The sequence below is a fragment of the Pinus tabuliformis genome, chromosome 7, assembly GCF_031772625.1.
Source record: "Pinus tabuliformis cultivar Carrire ecotype Pingquan chromosome 7, CPIR1, whole genome shotgun sequence".
NCBI classification, from domain to species: domain Eukaryota; kingdom Viridiplantae; phylum Streptophyta; class Pinopsida; order Pinales; family Pinaceae; genus Pinus; species Pinus tabuliformis.
The window spans coordinates 34121780-34146155 of NC_142293.1; the positions used below are offsets into that span (position 1 = coordinate 34121780).

Below are 24376 nucleotides of genomic sequence, written 5' to 3' on the forward strand. Positions count from 1 at the left end.
ACAGTTCTGCAAAATTTTAACTTTAGGACAGTTAAACATATCATGATGCTCAGTACAGAAAGCACAAACTTGGATATTTTCTAGAGGGCAGTCTTTTAATGCATGTTTCTTGCGGAATTTGGGGCAGAAGATAGCCATGATATTATCTTCTTCTTCCTGTTTCTTTTTGGCTTTTAAGGTATCAATTTGGTTCCCTAGAGTGCTCAACAAATCTGTTTTAAACTCTTCTAAAAGATTACCAATTTCAGCCTGGGTGACACTTGCAGAGGCAGTTTTTGTGACCCTTGATGACAAGGTTCTCTTTCCCATTTTAGCTTTACTCCTTGAATATTTTTCACATAGTTCAGCTATTTCTTCAAAGGGTAAGGCAGAAATGTCACCTTTGCCCATTAAGTTGAGATCATCCATGTATTCTTCCCGGATACCTTTCAAGAATATTGTGCGGACTAGATCATGAGGTATTGTTCGGTGTTTAGATTTTTGCAAGTTGTAGACAAACCGTTCTAAATATTCTTCTAAGGTTTCATCCTCCTGCTGACTCATTCTAAAGATATCATCTTTAGAGTCTTTGGATCTGCAATAAGGCTGATATTTCCTTAGAAATATCCTCCTCATGCCATCCCAATCAACTATGGCATGCTCACCTAGCCCCATAAACCATTTTAAGGCTGATGTCTTGAATGTGGCTGGGAACAATCTAAGTCTATGAGCATCATCTGTATAGCCATAAGTTCGACATACAATGTCAAACTCGAACAAGAACGAGTCCGGATCCTCTGAAGCCATACCATAGAAATTGGGTAGCACGGATGGGGGTATATTTTTCATTTTGATCTCCTCATCCTCCTGTGGTTCTTGTATAGGGAATTTAAAAGTTGACTCCTCCTCTTGGTGGGGTACTGATCCAGATCCTTCCTCAGCCATTCTAATAGGAAAAAGGAGAAAAGAAGATTGTTTGGTAACTGTACTACTTTTTCCTTGTGTGGAAGATCTAGGAAAGGGATTCTGCTATGATTTATGTGCAAATAGAGTTTCCCTTTCAGCAAGAGTAAGTTGCTGTCCTGAATAAAATCTTTCTTTCATTGTTTGGATATCCTCCTCAGCTGGTGTTGTATTCCCTAGAGAGTTTGCTCCTGATGATGATGGGTTAGTTTTTAGATGGTGGGGGTTTTTTACAAATCTCCCTTGATTGTCTCTAAGTCTAGGCATAAATGAACATGATTTCTAACTATGTTTTTGTTTATTTTTGTGTATTGAATTTTTTTTTTCTTTTTGTTTGAATCCTTTAAGTACGCCTCCCCGGCAACGGCGCCAAAATGTAGTGTTCTAGCTAGGGTACTAGGCTAGACTATATTTAATATCGACCAGGGTGCGTAAGCTTAGAGGCATGCGTCTAAAGTATATAGACATAAAGGATTGTTGGCTAAGTGATTATGATGTAGGTCACAAGGCTTCTTTACGGAAGGCTGGGATATGTCACCTATCATTCAAACACTCAGATTATCCTACTAATATACCTGATTACAATGCTTGTCATTAGATGTATTTACCAAATTAAACACTGAACCTAAGCACTGTGTATGACTGTAACAACGATCTTAATCTCCTTACAAAGATATTACCCAGAAAACCCTTGTTCAGTAAACACACAGCATTCAATGATATTTACACTATATCAAACTATATAGAGATCATAAATGAATTGTGAAACAAAAACAGAGTTTATGATGGTGCTTTTAAAAGACACACAGGGATTGAATCCCTTACAGGACGCACTTCCAGATCTCAGTGATGACTGTTCAGCATAACCATAAACGCAAACCAACCATAAGCGCAAACTGTATACATTCAATGGAAATCAAAAGCTATGGAAATCGAAACCCAAGTAATTGTAACTGTTATGCAAACCATACAAAACCTATTGAAATCGAAATTGAATCAATACCACTGTGCAACCATACGATAACCGAAATGCAAATGAAATAAATGGACAGTATACCGATTGAACGCAGGGCCCGTCCGCGTTCCAGGGGTACACTGGCTTATAATCGACCGACTACCAAATCAATGCACGAGACACACAAGTCGTAACTGTGAATAGGTCTTAGTATTAAACTTAAAAACTCTGTTTTGGAACGATTCAACGATTAAACATTAACCATTAACCAGACTGTATTTACATATGTATATCCACAGCCATGTCATTTCGACAATGAATGTACATTCGGCTGTTGCCGCTTTTATTACATCAAGCTTTTTCAAAATGTTTCTATCCTAAGTGTTTTCAAAAAGAACAAAAACTAAATAAAAATAGAACGAGCTGCTGTTGCTGCTTTTGTCTGCCAGTGTGCCATGCTTTGACTTGAGTTGACCGCGCATATAGGAGGATCGATTCGGCTGGGAGATAGGTGTTTGTCCATGCTTGGACATTCTGCTTTTCATCCATGCCTTTCGTTCTAGCCCAACTGTTGCGCCACATGTCAAACGATAAGCTTATTACAGGATGTTGGAACTTCCTGTAACCATTTCATCAAAAACTTCTAATTCTTCAACATAAAATCCCTAAATCAATTTCTATGCAATTTAATAACTATAAGACTATTAATAATCAATTTTCAAGGATTCTAAGGGATATATGATGAAAAGGAATGGACAAATGATATGTTTTTGAGGAGGAAAAAGGGGTCTTGGGATGATACCAACAACCATGAAAGTGAGCAAGCCAAAATGCCACTCCTATTTACTTTTATGCATAATAAAAGATTGTGTGCAGCTTGTGATCCTTGCCACAATCCATGATAGTAAAAATGTTTAAACTTGGCTATTTCATGTTTTCAATTTCATGTCTATAGGTAGAGAATAAAATCTGGGCAAACAGTGTAACCTTGGCAGATAATTATATACGTAGAGTAAATAAAAGGAGCTCAACTGTTTAATCTGAGCCCTTGGATGTAATAAGATTAGATTTAGTTAGTTTAATATTGTAAAGAAAAATAAAAATATTTGATAAGGGTTTGCTAGCTCAAATGAACCCTAATAAAGTGAAGTAAAAATGGTAGGAAAAGTAGATGGGTAAGTAAGAGAAAGGTTGCAGAAGTATGATGACTGATTAGACAAAAGCATATTTGTCATTCTCATCATAAAAGTTCTAGATATGAATGAACAAATCAAGCATGCAAAGGGATTTCAAAGTCAATTAATTAACTTCCTCCATTAATTTCACCTTTTACTTAACTAGTTTCCCATAAATAAAGTCCAAAGTGCTCAAAAACCTTTAAGTCAAAGAGGCTCAGAGCATTTCTCTGACTTTTGGAGGGACCGGACCCTCGGCTCAATGATTTATGGATATCAAGTACTAAATTCCCCTCATAAAAATTCATCCCCCCCTTCAGTTCATTCATTTTCCTAAATAATGTTCCTTTCCTAAATGATAAAACACTTTTGCCTAGGAAAAGCATTCCCCCCCCCACATAAAGCATTTTCATATCAAAAACCCACCGAAACACATTACCCTAAGTATTAACGTTAATATGTGAAAAGCATTGAAATCATGAAAAAGCATTTGTTTAGTGTGTTGTGTCCCTTTTCCGCCTATTCTTTATTAACTACTAATTTATTATATTAAAATCCTGATAATAAAACCCGTTTCCCCCATATATATGTAACTCCTACATATTAATTAACCCTACACCTTAGTTTAAATAGAAACTATAATATATAGTCAACCTGAAAAAAATCCCACTAACTAATCGATCTGCGATTATGTTAGGCAAAACCCCATTTAAATCCTCTGTTAATCACCCCGATGTCCTAATCACTCTTTAAGCAATCATTAACCTCGATACCGCTGCACTTAAGTGCCCGTCGGGCCCCCCACTAGCCTCCGTGCAGCTTCCCCGCCCAATCACCGTGCGATCGTCTCCCTCCTCATCCCACGGCCCTCATCCATATCGGGCCAACTCGACGTCTGTCCCTTACCCGCTCGAAAAAGTGGCTTTTCCACTAGATCTGATGCTACGTGTTAGCCGATGAATGGAGTCGGGTGACGCCTCCCAAATACCACCGAGCGCCCAAAAACGGTGCGATAGAAACCGTTTACCACCCGCCCGCTACATGACCAAATGACCGCTATTCACCCCGTACCTGCCAAAACTGACTTTTCGCGCATAAAGCCAAAAAGCCCCAAATCATTTGTTTTTACTGGAATTTTAACTGTAAACCTCTGTATGCATGCACGCCATCTGCGAACGTCAAAGTCGTCAACCCACGTCCAATTGCACTCCAAAGATGCTGCAGACCACCCAAACAACCTTGCAGCCTGTACAAAACCCCTTCAACCATTTGCAGTCACCAGCCACCTTGTTCAGAGCCATTTTACCTCATTTCTAGGTATTTAAACCAATTCATCAAACACCCTGTCAATTTCAAAGAAACCAGTGATTGAGTGTTCTTAGCTAAGTTAAAATTAATTATGGAAACTCAAGCAACCTAAGCCTACTCCATGCTGAACCACCGTTTCCCTAAAAACACTGCAAATTACCTCACCCATTCTCAAATCCACAAGATTTGGGAATGGCTACCCCAATTGCCATGGATGCGAGACCCATCTCTACACCCCACTTAGACTTGGACCACCTCCCCTCGCTGATAGAGATTTCCAGATAAAATACACCTCTGTCATAGAGCTCCTGCTCAAAATACACTGCCAAAGTAGGGACAAGTTCCTGAACCATGCTGATGAAATTGGCCTTTGGGAGTCAAATTTGCCCAAGTACCAGTTCCCCCAAGTCCACATTTTTCTTGAAATTGTACATTATTGCCATGCCAACTATGTCCCTAGTCAAAGAGCAGTCATGTCCCCTAACCAGGCCATACTTTTCATTATCACTGCTGAATCTATAAATGAGATGCTACAACTCTAGCCTGGCCAAAACTTGACTCCCCTCTCAATTGGAGACCTGTTGAACTTATATCCCAAACTCAACCCTGCAAGATTGGCCCAATTAATCCAAACCTTCATCATAGAAGAGAAGTATACCCCCAAAGAACCCCCTCCATATGTAGCAACTATATTTTCTCCTTGGGGTAGAAATATTGTATCTATGATATCTTGTGTTTTGGGTTACTCCACAAGTGAATACATTGATGAAATCATCCTAGCTTTCATGTCCATATACACTCTAGGGCAGCCTCCTGCTGTCATATATGACTATGCTCAGTTCATAGCTGACAGGATGCATGAACAATTCCTCAGAATGAGTAATGAGAGAGTCTTCAAATACTCCTCCATCTTGTATCACCTTTTCCTATACTTCCAAGCAGATAAATTCCCACTTACCTTGCAAAAGTTGGACACCAAGGGCCAACCAAGATCAGTCATCTTCTGGACCCCATTGATTCATCAATATTCCTCCCCCTATTCATACAATGAATTCATAGATTCCTTTGTCCACCTTGTGATGACCATGCTTAGTGGAACCCCTCCACCAAGAATCAGTCCTAAGATTAGGAGAGTCCTTCATCTAAACATCAATCATCAGGTGGGAGATTGGTACTTGTACCAAAACCACACTGAAATCAAGATTTATGGGTACCAGCTGGCCCCATACAAACTACCTAAATACCTCCCAATGAGGTTATTTTCCCTGGAGTACTACAGGCAGATAATAAATTCAGATGAGGTAAACTTTGTTAAAGCCAAAAAGAAAGCCCAGCTCAAGATCAAAGACCAATTGGGTCCTTTTATTTGTAATAGCAAAGAAGCTGGAAAGGAGGTAGACCTGATCCTTTAGAGATTAAAATTAAAATAGAGCTTCATATGGAGATATGATCCCTTGGATTTCATCTACAAAAGAAGGCAGAAAAACAAGATGTCTCCCTATATCCATCACCGCATCCTTGAGATAGAAAAGTATGCCAACCAATTGCAATGGGTGGAAAACACGTTAGAAGATAGGGATAATACTGAAGTTGCTATGGAAAACACATTATTAGATCTGGAAAAACAACTTGATGAGGATTCTTTCCTGCAGGTGCTAGAACAATCAGATAGGCCAGAACAGTCAACCAGGATAGAACCATCAGAAGAACCAACAACTACTTCAAGTGCCCATCCAGTCATGCAAACTCCTAAGAATGAGGAGAAGGTCCCAAAAAGGAACAGAGAAGGGGATTCCACTTCAGGAATGCCTACTTCTGATGTACAACAAGAATAAAACAAAAGGCAAAAGCCCAATCCAGCCTCTGAGCAAGAATTCACTGACGACTCAGCTGAGGTCACCAACATAGAGGTTGAAAGAAGCAGGCCCACCACTCCATCTGGGAGTGTGCAAGAGCCTTCCACATCACAGACTTAGATGTTGATGAGGCAGCAAAGTGTTGAGGTATCTTCCTTCAGAATGCCTATAGATAAGGACCAAGATATTAAGGAAAGATACAAAGAGATCAAAGCCATAAATGAGAGGCTTAAGGCCCAAACATATGCCCAATATCTGAAGATGACCCCCACTAATCAAACAAGGCTAATGTCAGCCTTTGATATCAAAGAGGGGAAAATGCAGATGACTTTTATCAAGCCAACCACTCAGTAACCAAGGGCAGCATCAGATTTCAAAAAGGTGGATTTTGAAGTACTGGCAAGGGATATTCATCCCATTGACCAGATTGAACTACACAAGCAAACAGGGGAGATGATATACTCCACATTAACAGGGAAGGCCATTGCTTCCCACCAATTACAGAACTCCCTAAAAAATATATCAACACAATTTCAGTTTGAGAGGGCCTCCTCACAGGCCAAGGATAATAGAATCAAGTCCTTAGAGGGCTTAGTGGTTGAATTTGGACATGATCCCAAAGATGTAAAAGCTACAGAACAATTGATTAAAAAGAAAAATGATGACATTGCTGCACTCAAGAAGCAGCTAAAGATACCCCAGCTACATCACCCACAGACAAAGGAAGTCCTAGAAGCATAACAAGGACATGAAGAGCTCATGGACTTGGTCCTGAAGCTGAACGATCAACTCAAGGAGACAGAGAAGGAGTTGGAAACTTTAATTCTGTCGAATCAAAGTGACTTGGCCACAACTTCTAGAACTATCATCCCCATAGTATCTACATCAGTTCCTTCTACACTGGCAGCATCGTTGGCACCCATAGCTCCACGTGGCACAACATTGCCAGTAACAACAGAATCTACAACAACAACAAGTACACAGGGAGAGAAAGTAGTAGAATTAATCAAATCCATGGAAGAGATGTCTATCCAGGCTACAAAGATGAAGAGACTAAAAGAAAAGGAAGCAAGTCTGGAAACTGATTGTAAACTTGCCCAAATCCAGCAAAAAGAAGAAACACAAAAGGCACTGAGAATGGGTGAGAGAATCAAAATCTTGGAGAAGGATTTAACACTATAGAAACCACTGGGATAAACCAAAGAAATGCTCTGGGCCAATGTCATTGACTCTGTCAGTGATATTTGGCCATCAACTCAAGTTATATTTGAGCAGACAGAATTAGTGAAGATAGATACTGAAGCTATCCAAAAAGTAAAGGAAGAACTGGGGGATAAACCACTGGATGCCAATCGACTCATCCACTTCCTAAACAGCAAGAACAGATATGAGCTCCATGAGATTAACATCGAAGATAGGACTGAGGCCATTCTAGAGATTAGGAAGGTTCTTTCCAAAAGAAACCTTATGCTTAACTTAGAAGAGAAGTGCCATAACATGTAGGTAGCCATTGATAGGTTCATGGCTAAGTTTCAGATTTTGAGGGAGAAGGGTCTTCCCAGTCCTATGGTCATCAATGACAAACTCATGCCCCAGCTGGACTATGGAGATAGACTAAGAAAATTGGCTAAGGAACAAGCAAGTTCTTCAGCCATTAAAGCCTTGCCAACAGAAAAAGTGTTATATGACACATTGGAGAACTTGTTTTTTCTAGAGCATGAGGTGAAACATTTGTTCCTCACTAAGCCAAATTTTGCAAAGTACATAGAGGCAGATGAAATCTATAGAAGGATGATGAATGTAAAACTACCTGATGCAGAATGGTGGGAAAAATGACAGATTTACTGTAATAAATTTACATCAGAAAGTTACTGCACAAGAAATGAAGGCAACCAGTTAAAACAGGTAAAAGTAGAGCAGCAGGGTCAAAGAGTAGCAGGGTCAAAGAGTATCAGTTGAAAGATGAAAGTAAAGAAGATTCCAGCGTAGAAATGATACAAATATCAGCCAACTTAAAGGGCTCTAACTCAACTGAAACAACCAACAACACCACAATAAAAGGGACAGCACGAAGCAGCTCAACATCTGTCTCTATCTTCATGCAAGAAGCTATTTTTATTCCCTAGATTAAGTCTCAAGTTGTTTTGAGATATTTTGTAAATATTTTTGTATATATACTTCATATTTCAAAGTATGAGGGGTGGATTCTTATACTTTCAATAGAATTTTGTTCAAAGACTATAAAAGCTTTTGTATCACTGACTGGGCCAACATGCTGGATTGATGAATAAAGATAAGATATTTCAAGGGATTCATGTGCAAAGCAGAGTACAAATGAGTAATTTTCTAGTGTTGTTTTATCTCCCTTAAAGTTGTTTAAAAATCTTGAATGTTTCAGAAGTATGAATGTCTAACTTGAATATTATTTCAGAATTTGCTTGACTGCACTCTATCTTACTGTTATACATTCTTAATGTTTCTCTTAAACTATCTTAGCTAGGGAATTCTTAACTACTCCTTATCTTCTGTAGTTTCTCCTCTGGTCTATAGTAAAGGATTCTTAAGTGCCCTTTACTCATGATTCACTATTGTTCTCCCATCATAGCCTCAGTCTGAGGATTCTTGATTGCCCTCTCACCCCTGTTAAGACTCATTTCACCATTTAGTCCAAGGTGTTATCACAAAATCAAGCACTGAAGGGCTGCTGATCAGGTAGACTCTGTGTAACTATTTCAGACCAAGCTTTTGACTAAGGATTAGCCTCCCTAGCCTGAGAGGGCTCTCTCAAGAAAAGGTTATTGATTTTGAATGTTGATAAGAGGGCTAACTCTTGTACAATAGATTTAATGAAAGCATAACTGGTTGGAAACACACCAAAAGATATCTCATTGGGCTATGGAGTCTATAATATCAAGTAAACAAGAAAAACACAGTGAACTCATAGAAATCAAGGCTCTTAGCATTACAAGTCAAACATATTCCACCACACATAGCTTGCTGTATACACAGGAAGTCAGAGCATATAAGTATGAATTCTGAGTGATTGCATACAACAAAACCATAAAATAACATAAGGTATAACACATCATCACTTCATTTGACCATGACAATCCTTCGAGAATCTTGAGAAGAGAATAACTCTGTTTAACTATTACTGTCAAAAAAGATCTTACAGTGGCCCAAAACAACACACTTTTTCTATTAAGTATCCAACCCCTTCTACATCTAATCTTGGCCCATATATAGGCAAGCAAACTAAAACACCTCGAGCTTCCTCCTCCAGCATGAGGGGAGCCTCGAAGGTGGCTATTAATTATTCCTACATGCTACTAACTAATGCATTAATTACAAACATGCTGAACTATAATTACACACAATCCTAATCAAACTAAAATACTAATTTCATTCTCCTCGCAGGCTTGATGCTTTCTTGGATGCTGGACAGCTGTATGATTTCCATTATGGCTAAGATATGTTAAGGGAGCATTCACCGAGCAAGCTGGTCTCGGATGCTAGCTGTAAGACAGCCTATTAATTGATAAAACTAATCATCCTATATCCATGGTCCCCTGTCTTCCATTCCTCTTCATCATTTAAAAACAAGTCTGCTGTTCTTTAATTCTTCCCAAACACCGCATATCACCACACCTTTCAAATGAGCTGGAAACTTTATGAGCTGAAAAGGTGTCTGCAGTTGTTTGTTGGCCCTTAACATAATATGTTTTCCATCGCCCTGAAATATAGGGAGCTGTTCCTGTTTGTCGGCCTTTTGTCTCCCAACATTCTCCTAAAATATAGCAGCCTGCTCCCAAATCCTTTAATGACCCCAAGTATGGAGTGATGCCAGGTTTCTGATGTGCTGTAGGTGGTCTTTGATAGACATCTGTTCCTTTTCCTCAAACCCCCGCTCACCGTGTCACACTAGCTGCTCTGCGCTTTTAAAATCATCACCTACAGCAGTTTCGTAGCGCGCTACGAAACTGCTGTGTGGTTTAGAAAACACAGTCTTCTTCAATGGTTTCTGCTAACACTGTGCTTATGGCTGTATTGGTTTCCAATGAAACTTGTAACACATCAAGAGGTCACTCCATCCCTTTTACTTTATCAACAACTTGAATTACATGCTGAACTTGTGAAATAGAAGTGGTATTGCCAAGCCTGTGAAATAGGCCGTTGCCCCTGGAATGAATCTTATAAACAAGTCCATAACCTCTTTCACTTAAACACTTAGCAAAAATGAGCACAATTACTGAGAACCTGCCCTTGATATGTCTTATACTCTGAGGGAGTTACTTATTTAAAAGCAATCAGCTAAGCCAGTTATGGTATGATTGTGAAAACCACCTTGAAGACCAAGGAACACAACTGTGCTAATCCTTTCCTCATAGTCATACTTAACCTCTTGCCCCTGATCTCGAATTTTCTAGACAACGAGGTGCATAGATTTTATAATGTCAATCTGTAGAAAAGGGAACAGAAGCATAAAGATCTTTAGATCCTTCTGGCAATGCAACCTTCACAATAAATTTATCAGTGACCACGACACTGAATGGAGATGCAAAAGCAATATTAAGATAACCCCTGCCATCAGCTGCTTGACAACTGCAACTGATTTGTTATCAAATGATTTTAGCACATTAGCATCATAAACTAAGAATTTTAGCATCGGTACCACGGTAGAAGGCAGCACCCAAGCTCTGAAACCTTCCTGGCCAGCGTTATCCCATATTTGCAACGTGAACAATCCATCCTCATACTGAAAATCTTATTTATATATTAATTCATCATCAAGTCTTTACCCACCGCACTATTGCCAAGGATGACAGCCTTTAACAGAGTTCTCCTATGAGCTGACATGATGAGCTCGAGCTTATGTTAAATGAAGAAGGAATCGAAAAGATCTAAACTGATTCATCTATTGATCACCCCTTGCAAATCTCGATCAACGAGCATCTTTTTCTGCTCTAATACATGCTCATGCTTGAAAAATCCTCTGCGCCCTTGGAACTGTCTTGTTAGGTGATTCATTTGCAGCTTGTATTCAACCTTGTGATCTCTTCCAAGCAGCAAATACTCTACCTGAAGTGACTTCAAACACTTGCGCCCATACATCAAGCTATTACTTCATTATTTTGTTCATGATTTGGGTCGAGAGAAGCGGCTTCGAAACAGGAAAACAATTACCAAATGCAGAATATAAATTGCCAACCAGATCGATTGCAATCATAACACCAGTGGAACACGGCTCTTCCAAAATAAAAAACTCTTCATCTTCTTTGCAATGGAAGGCACCGACTTTAGAACCTGCTTTCATTTATTTTATTAGATGCAAACTTATCTTTAATGACATCTGTCAATATAATTCCAGCCTTTATGCCACATCATCAATGTGGCTCCACTTGGGATAGTGTGCCCTTGTGGTGCGCTAAGAACATGCAGCTCCAGTGCCTCGTCCATTTGTAACAAACAGAAATTTGCTTGACCAACATGACTGTAGGAGAAAGAAACTAATGCTACTGAAAAATAAATGCTCAGCCAACCTTGAGCTTATTTGCAATTTACCTACCTACCTACCCTAACCATTTAAACTTTCCTCAGCTTAATCAATATGAAACTTCCAATGTAGCCAGTCATTTGCTTTATCATAACACCAGTGGAACACGGCTCTTCCAAAATAAAAAACTCTTCATCTTCTTTGCAATGGAAGGCACCGACTTTAGAACCTGCTTTCATTTATTTTATTAGATGCAAACTTATCTTTAATGACATCTGTCAATATAATTCCAGCCTTTATGCCACATCATCAATGAATGTAACTGCGACCATAATACCTTTCTGTTTCATAGCTTCCCTAAAGACAATCTTGAACATAAACAATGTTATCTCGATACCGAAAGGGACAAAAAGAGTCTGTTTGCGCACTGAACTACTAACAAATTCTGCGCTAATTCCTTTCCCATGCAATGATCAATCTGACAAACCTGCTCTTCACTGAAACGCTACCCAATCTACTTACTCAAATTCTCTGCTAATGTTAAATCCATCAGCATGATTACTTAACAGGATTTGATTTTAAAAAATGACAGCAAAATATTTTGCCCGCAATCCAACATGGGGACGAAACATAAAAACAACAACTTCATCAACCACGCCATGCCTTCATATTTGAGTGAGCAATTATTAGACATGACAGGGGATACCCAGCGTTTGAGGTCACTTTCCTTTCTGGATCACCAAGCTCGTTTACAAGTGTCGACAAGAGCTTGCGTTATTGTTCAGATTTTATCCATAAGAAGATCAAACATTGTCTTCAAGGCTTTATCTTTTAAGAAAGGTAGCGCATCTTTGGAAACATCTTCCAATGCAACGACAGAGCGCTCAAACCTCTGCTTTAGACAATCTTCCCAATACCAAAATAGAAAAAGTGAATTTGCATCCTTTGATTTTAATAAGTCATGGAGTGATTGCTGGCCAAAATACATCAGTTTCCTATCTGGCAGCAAACTAATTAAAAATAATTCCTTCAATGCATCAATACCACTCTTCTTGAAAACACGTCATAAGACAAAAGCATACTTTAAGTAACTCAGCGGGAGCCTTGAATGCCCACTTAATGATTTGTTTCTTGGCATCCTTTCACTGTTTTTGATATAGCAGTTACGTCCTCCAATCTGGCCTCATATTTAACCAAAACTTGATCAGCTTCTTTTAAGTGCTCTTATATATCCTTTTCTGTGCAGCAGTGATAATTTTTTGACAAGATTTTCCTTCGGCGTTGGGGCACAGCTGACTAGCCAGAGAGGCCAGCACGTGCTTCTATTCCTTTCCTCTCAACACCTTTTACCTTTATCTAGATTCCAAAGTATGCAATCATTCTACCTGTATTTTAAATCATAATAAACAATAATGGGGGTAACATAATCTAGGACATTGTCAGGCTGTCTTTAGGCTTTTTGGCTGTTCTTTTTACCTAGCTTTTCTATTACTTTACTCACTCGAGTCTCCTTCCTGCCTTTTTTTTAACCCTTTATTAATCACAAACACCTGCATGGCTTCAAAGACTTAAGGTGTTCTTGTTATATAGGAGTAAAGTGGGAGATATGAGAATTTTTGTGCGCAGAGGAATAGACATGAAGTGCAAGAAAAAGCAATAAGGGCTATCAGATCCTTCGCATGAATTGCCCAAGCAACTGCATTGAATTGGTTGTAGACTTGCAGGTCTCTCCACATCATTATCATCATCTTTCACGATCACCCATGAGCCAGAATTCAGAGATAACTCCCTTAATGTATTTGATGGCAATCCCACAATAGCTGCATCATCATAAGGTGTCTCCTTGAACATACTGCCACTATTCTCATCAACATTCTTGGAGGGAAGTAGAACTCTGTACAATAAGCATGCTAGGATTTAGACCTTCACTGAAAACTCAAACAAATCCCCAGTTTCGTAGCACGCTACGAAACCACGCAAACAGGTAGCGCTGCGAAACTGCTAAAAATAATTCAGGCGCTGCGAAAACACCCACTCTTTAAGCCAGGCTAAAAAATTTTTACTACAGCATTTTCGGTGATAACACAAGGAATTGCACTTCACTATGCTATATTGCCCCTTGAACATTCCCTTTAGTGATTTAACTCCAACTTTTCTACCCCTTCTTTGACTCCATTGCCCAATGGCCTAAAGGCATCAACCTATCATCTTGTTTTAAGGATTCCACCACCAAATCTTCATACAAAAAAAAAACCCCACTGAACTCTAGAAATAGCCTAATATCTAAGCAAACATAGATAAATTATATAGAGAGAGCCCTCTTTGAGCCATAGGTTGGCTAGAGCCTATGCTTAAAATTTGGTTTGTGGTTACCTCGAAGCCTTCCCTTCTTCCAAAACTTCTAAGGAAAATTTTTTAGTGATAACATAGTGGCGACCATACTAGGGAACGCAAACCTCAGTCTCCTAAAGCTTTAAGGAAATCTTAATCATCATCTTGAGCCCCTTAAAGTCAGTTTTTACGGAAGTTTTAAAATTACACTAAAAAACATTTAAAAAGTTATAATTCTGGCTACCAGGAGAACTCATTATACCAGGGCCAACCCGGATCAAACCTGTAGTTATTGTGGATGATCCATACAGAATTATAAGAAAATTCAAAAATGAAGAGAGTTTAGCTGATAAAACATCATTAGTTAAAGCCAATTCTTGTCCTGATGAGTGGTTGTTTTTAGAAGATTTACCTTTTAATGTGCAATTTGATCTCTCATTGTTTAGAAAAAAATATGAAAGTGTGCTTAATGAAACTATTCTAAATCCTGAGTTTATTGCAGACCTTGATGTTCAAAGAGCTAATAGATCAATTGACGAATATATTCTGAATACTCCACTATCATCCATTAATACTGCTCTAACTGCTGAACTTTCTGCTCAATCCTCCAACATTATTAATACCCCTTCCATCACTACCACACCATCCATTATTTCTACTACAATTCATTCCACTGGCCCATTCATTCCACATTTCCCTATACAACCCAGAATCCTGTTTCCACCTATAGACACTCCCACTTCATCCATTAGCCCTTCAAGTTCACTTATAGATACTTCCATTTCCCCTATACACACAAATGTCCCTTATATCCCAATTTCTGTTATAGAAACCCCTTCATCCACTGTTAATATTTCAGTTTCATTTGTAGATATTCCAACTTCAGCTGTTAATATTCCAAATTCCATTGTTAATACTCCAGTTTCAATTGGAAATATTTCATTTTCAACTGTAAGCACTGCTAGCTCATCCATCTCCATCTCAACCCAAACTAATCTTCCCTTATCTTCGAGCCAAGCCAAGGCTTTAGCCATGGCCAATAGATATGCCCCTTTGGTGTTGCCTGGTCAGTTGCATGACCTACCTCAAGACTATCAAAGCAAAATTCAATTATTTGATGCTACATGCCTATACACTGCTCAACAACATGTTAACAGAATGAACGATTATTTTGAGTTACATGAGATAGATGATGCAGATGTAAGAATGAGGCTTTTTTCCCAAACATTAGCTGGGGAAGTTAGAACCTGGTTTAGAAACTTAGCTGCTGGTAGTATTGTAGATATGACAAACTTTCATAGGATGTTCATCAAGAGATGGGAGAGGAAGAAAAACCCGTTGCAGATACTCTATGAGTATGAGAACATTAGGAGAGGTCCCAAAGAATCAGTTCAAGACTACTGCACCAGGTTTAATAGCACTTACAATGCCATCCCTGCCAACCTTAAGGCTCCTTCTGATCTCACAATGATGAAGTTCCCTGAGGGTTTTGATCGAGATATGGCCTACCAACTTAGGGAAAGAGAGCCGACAACCCTAGAGCAAAGCCAAACCAATGCAGTAAAGGTAGAGGCTAATATTTTAGCCAAAAAAGCCTGAGAAAAGATAGAAAGGAGAGTAGGATTTGCTGATGAAGCTTCAACATCTGATGGTAAAGTAGATCTTTTAGCCAAAACTGTAGAAAGAATCATGGATAGACTTGAAAACCTAGATAGAAAAACATGGGATAATCAACAGGTACCCTCAGTTAGGAATGCTAATTTTAGAAAAAACCAAAATCAAAACCAAAACACAGGAAAAAATGGACCTGATCAAAACATTAGACTCCCATTTCAAGAAAACTATGCAGAATCATCTGACCTTGATGATCCAGAATAAGATACCCAAATCAATCTAATGGGATTAGATGACCAAAACAATGTATTTCTCTCCTAGGATGAGGAAGAATTGCATATGTTACAACAACTTCAAACTTAGTCTAGAGAGTCATTTGACTATAAACAGGGATATGACTCTGTCATATTTGAAGTGCACAAACAATATAATTTGAGAAGTAAAAAGAATGCTGGTCCTCCTGACAAAACTAAGAAAGCAATGGCAAATCAACCCAAAATAAAAAATAAAGTTCCTGTTTCAGAGGTACTTCAAATCCTCCCTAGACCAAACCAAAATCCCCCTAGTCCCATCATTGAGGAAATAACTGCCAACCAACCCTCTGTTGAGCAGCCATCCACATCAGTTCCACTTAAAGAAACAGAGAAAGACACCTATAATGCCAGATCTGAAAGTCCCCATAAGGAAATCCAAAGTAAACAAAAGTAAGATAATTCCACACAAAACCCTGTTTCAAAGGTCTACAACCCTTCCTCATCATTCAATTTGGGAGCAGAGATATCCAAGTTGAAAATTTCATTCCCTTTGACTGAACTAGTTAAAAACGAAACTTACAAATCACACGAAAATCAAACCTTGAACATTACTGAAAACAAAGACTCGGTTAATTTGTTTGATGATAAACCAGAATTAATATTTGGACCAGATGTTAATGGAAAACCTCAAGAAGGAGGAATTACACCTTTTTACATTATCCTTAATATACATGACAAAATACTACACAATGTCATGTTAGATTATGGGGCTTCTCACAACCTAATGCCAAAATCAGTGATGGAAAAATTGAAACTAGACATTACTAGACCTTACAAATACTTGTTCTCCTTTGATTCAAGTCAAATGAATGTCTAGGGTTAATAAAATATTTGTGTATTATTTTAGTCCAATATCCTGCCAAGAGCATCCTCATGGACATTGTAGTGGCTGATATCCCACCAAAATATGGCATGCTGTTATCCAGATCTTGGGGAGCCAAGCTTCAAGGATCCCTCCAACTGGATATGTCATATGCCACAATTTCTGTGTTTGGACAACCCAAGAAACTGTACAAAGAAACTTTCATGAAATACATGGTAAGCAACCAAGATCGACCTCAAAACTATCCTATCTACTCCATGCATTCAGATGTAGACTCTTTTATTATGTTCAACATTGATCAAACACCAAACGAAACTCCTAACAGTGTTGTTGCAGAACCAAAAGAAATTGTAGTTTCCACTGCTAATGAATCTAAAGAAACTTTAGAATTGTGCAATAAAGAAAGTAATCAGGCTGCTAGAAAAAAAAAAAAATGGGATACTGATGATGAGAACTATGTACATGAAATCTTATGGCATTTAGAATTTGATGGCTCTGTAAATAAGTTAGGAGCAGGAGCAGGAGTATGGATTTATAATTTAGAAAACAATCACTCAGAGGGCCATGCCTATAGGTTAAATTTTAGATGTACCAATAATATGGCCAAATATGAGGCTTTGATTCTAGGTCTCAAGGTAGTTAGGAATTTAGGTGCTCAAAGAGTTTCAGTCATAGGAGACTCAGAGCTAGTTGTAAATCAGATTAAGGGTGTATATATGACTAAAGACACTAGATTAGGTTATTATAGAGGAACCATTGTAGAAATACTCAATACTTTTCTAGAAACATAGCTTGCAGTAGTTCCTAGGAAGCACAATATGCAAGCCCATAGTTTAGAAATGTTTGCCAGTACTTGCAGGTTACCCTTCCAACCTAACCATCAGTACACTACTGAGGTCAGGCACAAACCTTCAATCCCAGATAATGTGCAGAACTAGAAAGTATTCTCAAATGATAGACAGATAAACAACTTCTTAACTTTAGAAGAAGAATTTGCACATAGTAACATAGACACTGATACATCCATAGATATTAACTCTAGGGATGAAGTAATAATAAATGAGATAGAAGGTAATGAAGTAGATAGTTTTAATCCCACTAAATTCACAAGGTCAGATATATACAACCTAGAATAGATTGAGATTGATGAAACAATTAATGACGAAAATGAAGTAATTAATCTCAAGGATAATTTCTTACCAAAAGGTTTAACCCCTCTGGAAGACTTATTCGATTCAAACGATGTTCCTAGGAAGCCTAAAATGGAACCATTAAAATCTGATATTGAAGAGTGTAACATAGGCACTGAAGACAATCCCAAGCTAATCAAACTGTCAAAGTCGCTCCCTTCAACAGAAAAGGTGAAATACATCAAGTTATTGAAAGAATTTCAGGATGTCTTTGCTTGGAGTTATGAGGACCTTAAATCCTATGACACCAGTGTTAGACTCCGTCTCATGTCAGAGATTGATTCTTCTTCAAAACCCTGTTTTGAAGAAGAAATCATTAATGTGTTGTTTTAGATTATGTAATTTATCTTCAGCTCTTCAACTGGCAACGACTTCAAGCTCCTACCTCTGTAAAAGCACAAAGAAAACAAAGCATACATCAGACTCTACTGTTGATGAATTTGGTCAAGTTTTATCTTCATATGATTTCAACTATTATGGCACAGAGGTTCTCTACAGTGGCACCCTTGGTACAGAGCTTACTTGTGAAATATTCATTGGTCCAGTTTACTATCAACGACTTCGTCATATGGTTTCAGATAAATTTCAGGACAATGTCTTTGTGCAATTATTTTGCTTCATCCAGTATCGTGTTGTGAAACAGAATGCTGACGATGCATTTTATGAGCTGCAAAATCCTCAAGAACAAATTCAAGCTTATGTGTTTGATGTGGTTCGAGCAAATGTTCCAAAGATGAATTTGGATGAATTATTTGAGCAAAAGGGCGATGTTGCCAAAGTTGTGTTAGAAGAGCTTGAAAAAGCAATGGGGTCATATGGGTATAACATACAACAGATACTTGTGGTTGATATAGTTCCGGATCCTTCAGTACAGAAGGCAATGAATGAGATCATGCAGCTCAACGACTTCAACTTGCAAGTGTGAGAGGGGTCGCGTGGGAAAGAGAATTCTTCTGGAAAATTGATGCTGGAAAATTGATGTTGCAGATCCAGATCTTGATCAAATATTCATAGCCTCATATACCCTTGTAAGTCTTCGCAGCATATCTATGTGACCTTTATTGGATGAATTTCTGATCTGGTAGCCTCTCTTTTGGTGAACTAGACTAAATTTTGGGTATCAAATTGGTATTCTCTAAGGCTCATGTTTGTTTGACTGTGATATGTTCTAAAGCTCGCAGTCTATTACAGTGATCTGAATACATTTCTCTGTGGGTTACATATCTCTTTGTCTAAATAATCCAGTGGTTATATTCATAATTTGTGGCTTGTATATACTATCATAGGCTCGCTCTTTGTTACACTCTATGTGGCCCATATGTATTCCCTTGCACTATTTATGTGGATCGTATTTCCGAAAGAAATGGATCGCACCATAATTCTGACGCATTTTTGTGGCTTGTGTAACTTGGATTGCACATTACCATGATTCTGAGGCAATATTTTATGTATCTCACTTGATCCATCTCCGTGGAAGCGATTCTGAATTGATGATCACATCTATATCTAGCTCATTACAGTGGCTTGTTACAATTGGGCACTGCATTCATGGTTATTACTGAGATCACATGCTCAGAGTCTATAAATTTGTGGTTCTTGCTCGCATCACTATCTGGTTCGTTGGCATACATTGCGGCGATAGAACTAGAATCTGGAGAAGTTAAAGAAGTGACATTTGTTGCTCATCGCGTTGCTTACAGTGTTCTGGGAACTGTAACGTCGCTTTCAGGGCAGTCCAGGGAAGGCATTTCTTTGGAGGCAAGATCACTCTCAAAAGGCTATTATGAAGAAACGACAGTTCAGGGAAATATCGACTTAGGGGCCTTCTACCCAACACAAGCTATTCTATAAAAGTTGTAGTGAAGGAAGACTCTGGAAGCCAATCAAGAATTGAACGGGCATCTCCAAGTTTGGTTGACATACAGGTTTGCTTTACAGATATCAACGATTTGGATTTTGTTGTCTTTGACCAACCAGAAACAACCATTATAACCTGTCATGTTGAAGGAATCGGCCTTGACAAACTTCATCCTCATTTGGAAGTTCAAATCAAATCAATGAGTGAACCTTTTAAAATAGAGTCCATCATTCCATTGCCAAATGACATATGTTTTCGAAGTTCAAAATTTGCCAAAGGGAAGATGAACCGTTTGCATATGAATTAAAGATATTAGTAAAGTGGCAGTTGTTGCAATATTTAAGGCGTCCGTTTCATCTAAGGAAAATATGCGGCATAAAATCTGGACAGGGACCATTTATGGCATTGCAGTGACATCGTAAAGGCCATGGTTTTGCTCATCATCCTGATTATCTTGAGGAAGACGAAGACGCTGAAAAGGCATTCAACATCATGACTTGGCTAAACAAATACTTAGCTCAAAACAGAAAGAGCAGTCTTTTCCCATTTATTTTAGATCGTATTTTTAATACATGAATTGTTTTTGCCCCCGAGCTCAACTATATCATAGCGTTTTAAGACATCTGTCACAGCAGAAAACGGGGTCAATTCGCCTACTTTTATCCTCAGTCCCGATTCAAAAGGATCAGCGCTCCATATGTCAAGCCATCAGAGGATTTTGGGAAAGGTTGTTCTATGTTTAGCATAGATGAAACGCACATTCCTAATTTTTGTAATTGTAACAGCGCAGAGGTTTTGGGGTCGATTGGTTTTTCCTGAGAAACATGTATTTATTATAAAAAATTCATTGGTAAGAGTTAGTTAGAGAGAGGGGAGAGTTCTGAGTGCTGGAGAACAGAGCTTTCAATGTACAGTTTTTGGCAGGGATTTTTAATGAAATTTCACAGCTCTGACTTCTGAGATTCCCGTGGCATGATAATTTAGCATAAGTTTTTCTCTTGTTTCATATGTAATCTGTTATGTTTCATTTCACTACATGATCATTTCTAACTGGACAAATGAAGTGTTTAGGTAAGAATTCATGCCTGCCATGCTCTGCCTATAAGTTTGTTCATGTTTAATGTTTTCTACTGTTTAAGGAGGATTCAAAGTTATTGTTTGCCCTCCTTAGCTCCTCACCAGTCTTGCCATCCCATTTAAAATCTAGATTTGATGCTAAATTTCTTGCCTACCTTGCCTCAGTCGATAACCTGTGTTGTTCATTATATTTCTCTGTTTTAAGCTGTGATTTTGCCCATGCAACCCAGAAAAACCCTGTTATTTAATTAAAAACCCCAAATCAACCTTTTTAATCAGTTTACTAGCCTAATATCAGTGTTACCTAGTTGGTCATCTCATCCCATTGAAGATCCGCCGAGATTGACCGGAGAGAGCCTTCTCCTGCCCCGTAGGGCTAGCTACGAGGCTAAATGGTTTGATGTAGCCTTGAGGTTTACCTTTCTCAGCCTGAGGTGAAATTTCAAGCGCTAACATACTGGCGACCATACTGGGAAGAACATTCAACTTGTTGATTGTCTTGTCCCAGTACATGCAATCAAGGTGCAGATCTGATGCTGATGGTGGACAGCAGTCAGACACTTATGCAGGCTGAACCATTCACCTGGCGACTCCAATTCGATCCAGACATTCTAACGCTTGCTGATCCATTCATGCAATGGAAGGGTATGTGGCAAACCCTACCCTGTGTGAAGCTGTAGAAGAAATAAGAAAGCTGTTAGCAGATAATGAATTTGATGAAAATGTTTTCAATGCCTTGTTTCAATGGATGAAATCTTCACGGTTCCTTGGATTCAAAACTAAAGTGTATGAGTTAATTGTTGAAAGAATCGGAAAGGAGATTCAGTGTCTCGATGAGCAGATTCAGTCATATGATTTCCAAGACCCTAAAAAGTTCTTGGAAATCCTTCCTCATTCGAAACAAGATATCATAGAATTGCCTACAGTCGTTTACATTGACAGTGTGCAGCTGGAAGTATGCATTGCAGAGTTGGGGCAGCCAACAGAGTCCGGCTTCCGTGATCCTATTGCGGCATACATGGACACATTTTTCAGTTTGATTGATAGATCATACTGTCTTGTACGTGACCAGGGTCATTACGTGCATGAAGGGCTGCCAGCAACTGCATCTGTGACTTCTTGGCAGCATTCTCAAGCAGCTTCATTTTCAGGTTTACTTGAATGGTTAATTTGGCATTTTAGTGTTACCTGATCTAGTGTTTGTACAACAGATTAGAGTAGATTTTGTAAATAAATAAGCAGCCATAAGGGCAACATCTTGTTTTAGTTTGCTTGAAGATTGTTTGAGTTCAGTTTCAGTTTGAAAATAAGTCAAGAGTTGTGTTGATGATGACTCCATTGCCCAATGGGTGGAGGCACTGTCTTCTCTCCCAAAGTTCTGCGGTTCTTGGCACCTCCACGAAGCGGCAGCTGCCATCCCAAGTGGAGCCGATGTTAGACTCCGTCTCATGTCAGAGATTGATTCTTCTTCAAAACCCTGTTTTGAAGAAGAAATCATTAATGTGTTGTTTTAGATTATGTAATTTATCTTCAGCTCTTCAACTGGCAGCGACTTCAAGCTCCTACCTCTGTAAAAGCACAAAGAAAACAAAGCATACATCAGACTCTACTGTTGATGAATTTGGTCAAGTTTTATCTTCATACGATTTCAACTATTATGGCACAGAGGTTCTCTACAGTGGCACCCTTGGTACATAGCTTACTTGTGAAATATTCATTGGTCCAGTTTACTATCAACGACTTCGTCATATGGTTTCAGATAAATTTCAGGACAATGTCTTTGTGCAATTATTTTGCTTCATCCAGTATCGTGTTGTGAAACAGAATGCTGACGATGCATTTTATGAGCTGCAAAATCCTCAAGAACAAATTCAAGCTTATGTGTTTGATGTGGTTCGAGCAAATGTTCCAAAGATGAATTTGGATGAATTATTTGAGCAAAAGGGCGATGTTGCCAAAGTTGTGTTAGAAGAGCTTGAAAAAGCAATGGGGTCATATGGGTATAACATACAACAGATACTTGTGGTTGATATAGTTCCGGATCCTTCAGTACAGAAGGCAATGAATGAGATCATGCAGCTCAACGACTTCAACTTGCAAGTGCGAGAGGGGTCGCGTGGGAAAGAGAATTCTTCTGGAAAATTGATGCTGGAAAATTGATGTTGCAAATCCAGATCTTGATCAAATATTCATAGCCTCATATACCCTTGTAAGTCTTCGCAGCATATCTATGTGACCTTTATTGGATGAATTTCTGATCTGGTAGCCTCTCTTTTGGTGAACTAGACTAAATTTTGGGTATCAAATTGGTATTCTCTAAGGCTCATGTTTGTTTGACTGTGATATGTTCTAAAGCTCGCAGTCTATTACAGTGATCTGAATACATTTCTCTGTGGGTTACATATATCTTTGTCTAAATACTCCAGTGGTTAGATTCATAATTTGTGGCTCGTATATACTCTCATAGGCTCGCTCTTTGTTACACTCTATGTGGCCCATATGTATTCCCTTGCACTATTTATGTGGATCGTATTTCCGAAAGAAATGGATCGCACCATAATTCTGACGCATTTTTGTGGCTTGTGTAACTTGGATTGCACATTACCATGATTCTGAGGCAATATTTTATGTATCTCACTTGCTCCATCTCCGTGGAAGCGATCTGAATTGATGATCACATCTATATCTAGCTCATTACAGTGGCTTGTTACAATTGGGCACTGCATTCATGGTTATTACTGAGATCACATGCTCAGAGTCTATAAATTTGTGGTTCTTGCTCGCATCACTCTCTGGTTCGTTGGCATACATTGCGGCGATAGAACTAGAATCTGGATAAGTTAAAGAAGTGACATTTGTTGCTCATCGCGTTGCTTACAGTGTTCTGGGAATTGTAACGTCGCTTTCAGGGCAGTCCAGGGAAGGCATTTCTTTGGAGGCAAGATCACTCTCAAAAGGCTATTATGAAGAAACGACAGTTCAGGGAAATATCGACTTAGGGGCCTTCTACCCAACACAAGCTATTCTATAAAAGTTGTAGTGAAGGAAGACTCTGGAAGCCAATCAAGAATTGAACGGGCATCTCCAAGTTTGGTTGACATACAGGTTTGCTTTACAGATATCAACGATTTGGATTTTGTTGTCTTTGACCAACCAGAAACAACCATTATAACCTGTCATGTTGAAGGAATCGGCCTTGACAAACTTCATCCTCATTTGGAAGTTCAAATCAAATCAATGAGTGAACCTTTTAAAATAGAGTCCATCATTCCATTGCCAATGACATATTTTTTCGAAGTTCAAAATTTGCCAAAGGGAAGATGAACCGTTTGCATATGAATTAAAGATATTAGTAACGTGGCAGTTGTTGCAATATTTAAGGCGTCCGTTTCATCTAAGGAAAATATGAGGCATAAAATCTGGACAGGGACCATTTATG

At 38.7% G+C, this 24376-nt stretch overlaps 1 pseudogene; it reads left to right on the forward strand.

Annotated features, from left to right (window-relative positions):
- The first annotated feature begins 22686 nt into the window (after positions 1–22686).
- Positions 22687–23097, forward strand: LOC149245105 (hypersensitive-induced response protein 4 pseudogene; annotated as a pseudogene).
- Positions 23098–24376: the final 1279 nt, after the last annotated feature.